This window comes from Hirundo rustica, chromosome Z (assembly GCF_015227805.2).
Source record: "Hirundo rustica isolate bHirRus1 chromosome Z, bHirRus1.pri.v3, whole genome shotgun sequence".
NCBI classification, from domain to species: Eukaryota; Metazoa; Chordata; class Aves; order Passeriformes; family Hirundinidae; genus Hirundo; species Hirundo rustica.
This window is the reverse complement of record NC_053488.1, coordinates 33,481,844-33,493,443: the sequence shown is the minus strand read 5'-3', so window position 1 is coordinate 33,493,443 and position 11,600 is coordinate 33,481,844.

Sequence of the window (11,600 nt, the reverse complement as noted above, 5' to 3'; positions counted from 1 at the left end):
TATCAGCAGAAGTATGTACACTGAAGTGTTTTGAAATATTTCTAGAAATTATAAAAATTTTTCCTCCTGTCTCTTTATGGGAGATATAACAAAGATAGGAGATGCACCTCATATTTGAAGGAGAAATCAGTAAGATTTGCACGGAACTCCACAATCCCTAGAAAGCTTGATGTTCTGTACAGATTAAATTTATTTCTTTTTGTCAAAAGCTTCTATAATCCAGTGGAGTACTTGTAATGATCACTGTCTTAATGTCATAACTTTAGCTGACCATACATGTCTGTACACACTGGAAACTTCTTGTAATACCCATCTGACACAAGTGGAACCGAACTATAAAGAACTACATTGGCTTAGGTCGCGCAAAAAGAGTAGGAAAATGAAATTGAACCCAATTTTCTCAAGAATCCCTGGGGGCGCCCCAACAGATATTCCTCCTCTAGATTAACTGCTTCTAGTATTTGCAGATTCGGTACATACCTTCAGCAGTAAATAAAGTATTTTTCAATATGTAAAAACAAGCGCCATCTTGAGAAGTATTTTTGTTGAGATGAAGAATTTTAACTTGCTGGTATCTTTGATCCAGAAGCCATGCTTCCTACTAATAAAAGGCATTCCAAAGTAATAAGTATATTTGCTAATGTCATACATGTTATATAAATTATTTTATGTGGAAAATAAATGTAGTAATTTATATACTTATATGTTTCTTCTCTTTCATTTAATATTCCATCTTCTTCCTTATTTTTAACTAATGGGAGAAATTGTATCTCAGAATAGAAGGGAGAATAGTAAAAGATATATGGCTTGAAGATTAAAAGAGAAGTTGTACTCAATATTACTAGTCTTTGGAGATTATTCCATCTAACATAGCAAAGAAGGGGAGGGAGTTTGAGAATACAGCTATCTATGGTGACTGGAGAAGCAAAAGCACGGAAAACATGAGGAAATGACACAGAACAAGGGGAGGAAGTACATAGTTAAATAAGTCACTTAGAAGCACTAGATTGGTATTGGAAGCAAAATAACATTGGGACAAGCAATTCTGAGCAATTCCACATACCAAGGAAACTGCAACGGGATGAAACTAAGTACCTAGTAATTTAAGCTGTCTAAAAAGACAGCTGTTGGTGTTACTAAGTATTGAGAGTTGAATGACTGCGTTCAAAGGTGTTCTTTCAACTTCTTGCTCAAACATCAATATACTTTTTATATACTTTTGATTGTTGATCAGCCACATTTTGTGGTTGATTTACTAAGAATAATGCAAAGTGCATTATTAAACAGAATCAACATCAACTTCCCTGAAGTGCCTGAAAAGTAAATTATGTCCTGAGATGGACTACTAGTTCATTCTCAGAAAATTGAAAGAAGGTACTTTCATTTACATTTCAAAAAAAATATTGAATATTATCAATTTCCACTTTTTTGACCTTCTATCAATATTACTTAGGGAAACCAAACACAGAGTTTATTTTAATATACTGCAGAAATTAATATAGTCAAAATATGTAGCAAATGTCTGCAATTTATTTTAAAGTATAGATATTGACTTGGTTGGAATTTCAGTGTGGTGCCTTACATTAAAGAGCCCCGTTTGTGGAAATCAAAGAAAATACACTTATTTGTCTTAAGTAACAATAGCAACAGTAACAACATTATTTTCAATCTTGTTGTTTATCCCACATATTCTACATTGCCTAAACAGCAGGCAGAAGAGATAATAAATGGGAATTCTCTACCCTCTCTGGAGGCTTGTTTTTTCAATCGCACACCCAAGCCTTTACCTAAAACTGTGGAAAAAAGAAAAGAAAGTCATAATCTAGAGTGTTCAAAATAAACTATTCAGGATCAGCAACAGCAGCTGTATGTCTCTTTAATCACAAATATTTTCCTTCCTAGCTCTCAGCATGGAAACCCGACTGCCAGTAGAACTGATTTTAATGACAAATGATTGAAGGAAGTTCTCAAGATACATGAACACCATCACAAATTACCAAGCAGGGATGAAGTATGTCCATTCCTTGTATGCCCTGTTGCCTGAGTTTGGCATTAAAATACAAGGTGAATTTATTTAATACTCTACCTAAAACATTTGTTCTACAGATCTAAGCTTCCCTTTGTTCAGTTTGTTTGGGCTCCCTGCTTGACTTGAAAGCATTTATTCTCAAGCCTCTCTATTAACAAAGAATATTATAACCAATATTATATGCTAAGCAATTTTTAAAAGTCAAATTCAGATACCTAGGCCTGTTTGCATGAGACAAATTAATTTTATCTACTATACTTCAAAGCTTTACAGCTTTGCAAGTGCTTGTATCTTTGGGCAGCCTTTACCTGAAAGGTGTCTGATTCTGCTGTTTAACTTTTATTCTTGTACATAAACATATTTCTGCAAACAAATACTTTTCTATTCTGAGCAGACAGACCTTTAAGTGTCACAAATTTCTAATTTTTGTCTGTGATATAAAATGTACAGATCTCTAATTTCATACTGTAATCACAATTAGCATCTTGAAATATCTGCAAGAAAACAAAACCATCATCCTGCCCTCAGTTCTAAAATTATTGCTTCCTGAGGATACCATAATTTTTAAAAAAACCCCAGTCTGGATATGACTTCAGTGTCACATGTTACTTCTGGACCAGCCAAGTATCTTTACTGTGGTTAGTGGTCTGCAAGACAGTGCAAAAGACTTCAGTTTGATTCCCTGCTTTTACTTACTTGACCAAACAGACAGCTACATTTATGCCTATATAATGGCTTTCATCAAAGGCTCTCTGAAGATGCACAGGAAAAAATTGCAAAACTCTTGCTGTTCTTAGGGTGATTTTACAAAGAAGGACACCATGCATGAAATACCAAGAAATTTGAAATAAATTTTTCAAACTTGAGAATATGTAATTATGGGAGATCTAGATTTTACTAATGCTAAATGTTTCTACTAATGTTAAGTGAATCTACAGCTCTGTGTCAAGCCAAAGAGACCTTAGCATCCTCAAATAGTGTTAACTTAGACAGGTCTTACAAGGCAGTTTTCAGAGAAGTCCTCAACAAGTCTTCACTGGTTTATCAATATATCTCCAGTGAGCTCTATTGGCAAGGTTCTGGTCAAATGTGAATTAATAAGATTTTTATAATAGAAACTAATTCTGCACAGAAGTACTGGACTATCTACAATGCATTTCATGAGTCATGTAAAAGCATTTATCAGTTTGTTTTCTGTCCTATTTGATAATATCTGTACTGTTTTTGTACTGGAGCTGACAATCTTTGTATCAGCAGAGTCACAATTACTTGTCTCAGCTATCTTGAAGCACATGACATGGAACAGGGAAATTTTGATAATCATAAGCTTGATCATAATTTCAGTAATCACTTTGGTTATAGAGCATATATTTTATAGTCCTTGTTATTAATAAGATGGACCAAATTCGATAAATCAAAATTTGGAATTTTATTGAGAGACAAAATGACAGTCTCGGATAGCCACAATTAAAAGGACAGCGTCAAGCCCGGGATCGGCGCCGGGTGAACAACGATAACACACTCTGCCAGTCTGTTATCCCCCCAGTTCACATTTTTGGTTTGCAGCAGTCTCTTTTTATACACTGGATCGCAGAGAGAGACTCGGGATTTCAACGGTCCTTCCTCTGAGGCATCTTCATTAATCATGCAGGTCTCAGTTCTGAGAGTCTGATTAGATCGGCGGAGGAGGACAATACTGTTATTGGTTGGGTCCAGGTGTGGTGTGGAGATGTTAATTTCTGGCGGAGACGATCTAGATATCGATCTAAGGTAATCATCTGGTTCTCCGGGCCATCATCTCCGTTTTCCGTCGCCTTTTGTTCCCTTTCAAGGATTCCCGGCAGTGGCATTTTCTCGTTCCTCTTTCTGGTAATTTCAATCATGTTTTCCTCGTGTCCCTCCCATGCCTTTTCGGGCTAGAGAAATTCCTGTATTTGGTTGAGCCACCTTCCCCTCAGTTAACTCACAACATGCTAGTTTAAACAAAACTTAACTTATAACATGCCAGTTTATACAAAACTTATATTCATATGATTTGTATTACATTTTATATCCTATTAACACGAATTAACTTATATCCTATTAACACAAATATAACGAAGGATATATATCACAGTCCTAATAAACTGAAAGAGGCTAAGAGAGGTTTGTTTCAAAGTTACTGACAAAGAACAACAGAATAAGGTAAAAATAACTAAAAAGAAAGATTACCTTCTTCAACATTTATCACAGTACTACAGATGGGGATACCAAGTTAGAGTGGAACATAAACTGAATAGATCAGATATTAAAAGGGAAATGCTATTTTGAGCTCCATTACCAAGACTACTGTATATCATATACAATAGGTAATTACTCTATTGTCTATGGAAGCTTCAGCTGGAGTACTATTTACAAATCAGACTAGTGAACTTGCTGGTGTTTATGGTAAATTGAGTACTACTCATAGAAAAATAACACAAGAGTGCTAATAATTTTCAGAAATACAATGTGAGAAATGTTTGAAGGAAAAGGCATTGTTAGGTCTATGGACAAGGTGGAAGAATGAAAAAAAAAAAAAAGAGTTTTCAAGTGTTCAAAGGTCTGCTATGAAGTATGCCTAGGACAGGACAAGAAGTAATCCTTATTTAGAAGGAAAAGTGTTTTGTTTAGCTATTAAGAAAAACTAACATTAAAGGCAGTGAAGTACTGGAGTAGGCCACTTACAAAGGGTGTAGTGGGATTTTTTAGGATATTTTGAAACATGTCATAGACATGTCCTATACATAATAATCTTGTCTCAAAATAGATTACAAGCCCTGAGATTTGTTACAGAACCAAAATTCTGCAGTTACATGAATTCAAAGTGACATACATACTGCACAGATCCAGTTTAAAGGGAAGCAGCATATTTTTGTTTGGCATACACAGTAGTGATGTTGGGTGGTTTGTGTCTCCTACTCACCATCACAATTGTTGAGGGTTAAGTTCAGTTTTGTTTGGTTTTTTTTCTTTCTTTCGCTATAGAATTTTTTCCCCCAATAAGTTGCTAAGAGACTAAATACTGATGCTTAACGGGTACTTGACTCACACAACAGGAGTGTCCAGGGTGGGGGAAGATCACTTAAGTTTCGGGGAAGGGAAAGGCTCAGGGGCTCTGGGAGCGGCGGGTGCCTTCTTCCTGCTCTCGGCATCGGAGAAGACAGTTGGGCAACTCCTGGCTGTGTGGAGTCCACTCTTGATGGAGTGTCTGGTCCTGGGAATTCTACCATCTGCCAGAGCACCCAGGAATTTGGAGCCCCTCGCCTGCTCTGCTGGAGCTGGGTCAGCCTCGTCCAGCCGCCGCAGCTCCTCCAGCACTGCTCACTTTGCCTGCCGGGACACCCCCTGCCTGCCGGGACACCCCACCGTTTCCAGCCATCAGCCCGGAGTTTCCACCGTTTTGGTTTGGTGCTCTTGGGGTCCCAAGAGATCAGACTGCCCGGGACTTGTGAGACAAAGCCCCTTGGAGTTCTTGGTTCTGTTTATTATTATTGTTATTGCTGCAGTTGTTGTTGCTTGTTTGTTCTATTTACTAGTATAGGACTGTTATTTCTTTCCCCATAGCTCTGACTGAAAAGCCTCTTTAATCTTCTAAATTATAATAACTTGGAGGGAAGGGATTGGAATTCCGCATTCCTAGAGAGGCCCCACCTCTCCCTAGCAGATACCTGTCTTTTCAAACCTAGACAACAATACTTACTTTTCATCTACATCTACAAGGTGTGATACCAATAACCTATAGATATTTTATATTAATGAATTTACTTTTCTCGTATAAGTAAATAAATTTAGAGGCCATATTACTGGCCTAGCATTTATAGTAATAAAAAAAAAAAAAAAAAAAAAAAAAAAAGAAAAAGCTGGAAATTAGATTGTTTTGAATAAGACAGAGAGTTAAGTATTTTAAGAGCCAGAAGTTGCTTGTTATGTAGTTTTTTGATGGCAATGGCCCTTTTTTGCAAAATGAGAGCTAGCTACACTCCTGATGAATAGTATTTTCTATTGGAGTCTGGAAAAATATATCTACTTGTACGCTTCTACACAGATTTCCTGATTAAATGCCTCCTAAAACTATACATGGAGGACCAGATGTATATGCCTTTCCTATGCATAAATGGGGCACTCCAATTAAAGATCATCTTTCCTTTTGAATATATTTGTTTTAGCTCTAATTTTAAAACAATTATTTCAATTCTATCAACATCCATTACAAAGCACTAAGCAATGGTTTAATGCATGTATATGTATGTGTTTGTGGCTGGTCTGTAAAAGCAATAAAGTCACAGAAGAAACTGAAGAAGTTGCAAGGACATATTCTTTTGTCTTTTAAGGGAAATACATGAATTGAGTTAGAAGAGCCTAGACCATGCAGTTTCCTTCTAAAAAATGTGACTTGGGACTGTATTTCAACAATTCTTTAAACTTTTAGGGAGAAGAGGGAAAAAAGAGAGAAGAAAACATATTGAAACCCTAAGCTATCCTACATTATTAAAGATTGGAAGAGGAAACAGCAACAATATTATGGTAGGCACTGACAATAAAGCTTGGATTAATGTACTTTGCTCACCAACAAAACCCACAAGACTGTATTTGCTATGCTATTTGAAGACTCTACTAATTAAATCTGTCATTAGGAGTAGCAAACCTGATACTTTAACTTTTTTTTAATGTCACAGCTTGTGGTAGTTTTTCAGTCACAATGTATTTGCTACCCATGCAATAATAATTAATTTGCAGTAACAGGTCAGCCAGAAGAACCTTAATCAAAGTGTCCGGGAAACAATGTTGCCTCCTTGGCTTGGGACAGGCTGTAGAACTGCTTAAAATTTAAAATTTATGCTGTCTACATCACAAAGGGAAAGAGAGTATTGATAACCTTTTTTTATTTACATGTATCCAACATAAAATGGCTTTTGCTTGCTCACAGTGTATTTACAGAAGTCATAAAGGATGCATGCCCATAAAAGCTTTTCAGGTACACCAAGAAATCACATGCAAGAGAATTAAACCAAGAAATTTTGTGTATAGAGCATAATTTTACAAAGAAAATTTCAGCTGCTAAAGACTCAGCATCCTACTCTAAGAATAGCCACTCCTTCTGTGAGAGTATCTCACAAAGAACAGTTTCTTGCAGTCCTCCAAATGATGACTTCCTTTGTTCCTTCCTTAGAGCCAATGCCCTGTCCTCATCATCTCTAGCTCTGCTCTGAACAGAGGTATTTCTCAACATTACTGGTAGGGTGAATTACACAAGTGCAATTAACTTTTATAGTAGAAAGTTACATTTTTGTATCCCTGAAATCAAACATACTGAAAGAATCACATGCCCTGCACAATTTAAACTCACAAACTACAAGTTACCAATTGTAAGAAAGATCCATATTTTAAGTTTAAACTGATGCTCAAATATTTCAAGGGTTCAAAAAGAACCATTCAGACAACTGTTCACTATTTCCCTTATTTTCCTTGGCCATCCATACACACATGGAACAAATTTCTCTAATTAATTTCATCCACACACAAACACACACACACTGGTGGGGCCATAAATTTGGAGAAATTGGTTCAAGGTCAAAGACCAACACTTTGGATGTGAAATCAAACTAACTGAAAGTGGGGGAGCCAATAAACAAAGGAAAATCAGAGTTGTATCTGGATAGCACTGTCAATTGTGAATAGTATTTGGCTTATGATCCAGCAGTAGAAGTGCATGGATGAAAAATACTTCAAAAAATAAACCAGTTTTTGGGCACAGTATTTTCTCCAGTTTCCTAAGATTTACAGTAATGCCAATAGCAAAGTTTACACCTTCTTTTCATAACTATACCTCACTAAAATGAACAAATGAAGGATGTCCCCAGCAAAGTCTTTATCATAAAACCAGTGAGAGTACCTAGTATTCTAACTAGACCTTTGAATGTGAGGCTTACAATCAAGCTCAAATTCAAACAAGACCTATTAAGTATCTGCTATCACAGTAGTTGAATCCAAAATCTAAAAGCTGTTTTTTTGTAAGAAGGCAAGAATCAAGCTGTCAATTCTTCTGCCTTTTCTTTCTCTTGACATGAAGATCAAATAGTATTGTAATGTCTGAAGTAATTATTAAAAAATAAAAATAAAATGGAATAAAGAAGTTATGATAGATGAGAAATCTTTATGCCACATTATTTAAAGCCTGCTTTTATGCTCTGTACTATATCCAGCTTAGGTTGCCACATCCATGTTAAGCCACCATTTAAGCAAGGTGTGAATAGCAGAAAAATAACTTTTCTAAAAGTAGGGAAGACTTAGCAGTAATCTTTCAAGACTAGAAATGAAAGATTTTGTGATTTGCCCTGCCATATCATATTTGACACTTTTGTTGGTTTTAAGATGCTGAGCCACCACTCACTATTAGCTCCAACTGGGGCATTTTATTTGTTAAAACTATTTATGAGATCAAGCTAACTACACAAATACTCTCTGTAAGGTACCAGGATGAAATAAGTAGAATACCATCAACAATTAGAGTTCAAGACAAAAGCAGTTAAATTGGGTAAGAAAAAAGAGAGACTTTCCCATCGTGCTCACAACTAACTCTCCAACGCAAAAATTTTTGACTGGTGTAATATAAGGAAAACAAATGGTAAAACACTAAGAGAACTGAAAAACATTGAGATTCACTTGGGAAACATACTCTCAAGTGTTATATGAGATAAGCTGAAACATATTCCAGAATGCATATAGAACACTATGTGTGGTCTCTGACTAGCAGTTACTAAGTTATAGAAAAAAAATTTGATGGACAAAGATTGGAAGTGACAACAGAGAAAGAAGAAACTTCAATCTAGAGAAGTCTTAAATGTAAACATATGTATTCTTATTGGAGAAAGGATGATAATAAAACTACCAAATAAATCCAAAACATTTATTTTCTACTTTTTTTACTACTATAAGCAAGATGCTGAAACATACTACACAGTATTCCTTTCATCTCTAAAGTTGAATAGTTGAATAGTTTTCTTTCTTTGCTTATGTTTAAAATCTTCTTACAAAAACTGTTGTAGAACTACAAAGTAACATCTCTATCTATTGCTTTTAATACATATTCTTTCAGCTGAGCTCACACTGTCCTGGAAGCATATTTGTCTTAAAGAACATCTGCTAAATGCTTTGGGGAAAGTTTAGGATAAATCAAACTGTGGTAGCAACCTCCAAAAGAGTGTTAGAAAATATTTGGTATATACGATACGGTACAAAAAGAAAAAAAGATATATATTTGCAGACAGCCTTTTTTCATTCCCCAAAATCACCATTATGAGGAAGACTTAGCAACACTGAAGTGCTGGAAAGGCTTTGAATCACCTTCAGTATTTTAGCGCAAGAAGCAATGGAAACATAATTAGCTATTCTTACTTCACTTCTGTGACAAAAATACTTTTTGACTCAGAACACTACAGTATCAGTATTATCATTTGGCATAGTCTCATGAGCTTAATATTGAACTTTGACAGCCGGCTAGCAGGGGTTAGAAAGTTATATGTTCAGAAGTTAAGAAATGTTATCATTACAAGTGTGTACACAATTTATTTCAGGCCTCTGATGTGATGAGTACACCGTGTCTGAAATTGCATGATCATGTATGGTTTTATTCCTCCAACATGTGTCTCTATCAAATACAGAGAAACTATGACAATCTCTAAATAGGCTGCCTGTATAATGAATGGAGCTTCTTTCCTAACATTCCTGCTTAATTTACTGCTAAAGTTTGAAGTGATGAACAAGACAAAACAGGAAAGCTGGAACTAGGGTTTAAGCTGATCAATCAGTTAAACTTGATCCTAGAGACTTACATTTTACCCCCGTTTCTATGTTCCTGTGTCATCCTGTGCAACTGACTTTAAACCAAATGTTTACAGCTGGTCCCTAGTTGTCCACATTTTGTCTCAGGCCCCTGGGGTTCAGAGCTATGTTTAGGTGAACCCTTCTAGAAGTAGTGTCGTTGATACTCCGCCAGCATAAGGTCAAACTTCAAATTCCATCAGGAAATTATAGTTTGCGTAAGCAAACGTTTAGACCCTTTTTTATAATAAATGCTCAGATACTCTCTCCTAATCAGATTACTGACAATGGTTGAAGCTCTCCCAAATATCATAATGTGATAGACTAACTAGTATAAAACTCAAATATAAACACCTAAAAAAAAAAAAAAAAAAAAAAAAAAAAAAAAAAAAAAAAGGAAAAGAAGAATCTCTAATAGAAAGTAGAAGCCTATGTTTTGTAAGTCATGCTACAAGCCAGGCCAGCTGTTGTAAGTAACACCTAGCACAGGAACATAATACAACTATTCAGTACGTATACGGATGGTACAGCCATATTCGTAAATAAAATTAATAACCAGATTAAGACTTCATGATGGCATTGGTCCAAAATATTGATGGGTATTTTTAGAATGGATTCTTTGCCTGAGCACAAATTGGGGATTACAGAAAACAGGCTTCATTTTCAGGATGGGGCATAATTTCTCTGTTGAAGATTCTTTCTACCAGTAAACTCTTTTTTCATTTACATTTCATTTAGACCATTCTCTAGGAGTGTTCTGCCTTACCTTGCCACCCATCAGAACATGGAAGATTTCAGTTTGGTATCTTGCTATAGTCCCTTTAAGGACTGGCTCCTTATGTCCCACTGCACCTCTGTTTGCCACGTGGGCAAATCCTCTGGATCACACTTCCAGGTTTGCAAATGGGGCAAGATTCAAGCAAAGCATAAATTCCTGCTGTGAGAAATAGGATCAATACAGCAGAGAAATACCACACTCTGGAGACATCACAATTTAGATGAATTATGGTTCCACTCTTCTCAAGATGCAGTTACTACTCAAACCCTAATTTGCAATAGCTTGGTGCTCCAATCTGTGAAAAACAAAAACAACAAACCAGCCAACCAAGAACAACCCCAAAAGCAAAAGAACCAAAACAACTAAATGAAAAATTCCTCCTCAAACCCAAAAAACTCCCCAAAACTCCAACAAACACAAAAAACCCTGAAGAAAATTATTTTACTTTCTAACTTTGTTCACACTAATGAATTTTGGACAAGGAATACTACTAATTCCTTACAGTGGTCAAATTGGTTTTGAAGGAAAATTACAGTGATAAAGCCTTCCTGTCTAGATATCTCTGTTGAGGAGGCTGAAATTGTTAGAGATACTGTTTTATGAATGAAAAAATATCATCAGACTAAGAAGAAAATAAAAGTTTAGGCTTTGCACTTACTCTCTGAAACCTTGTATATAATATCAAAAATTTAAGGTAATTACACACATTGAGAAGTCGTAAGACAGTCCTGTGACACACCACGAGTCTGTACACTGTCTTTTGACACTGAGCCACAAGTAAAGGTGTGTTGTCATAATTTCCCACAATATCAATGCTGTGCTGATTTCACAATCACTGCACCACTATAAAGAAACAGAAGCTACTGTGAATGTGGATGGTATAGTATTTTAATATGGGCCCTATCGTCTTAGTTTTATCTAGAATATACTACACAGTAGACAAACTTGAAA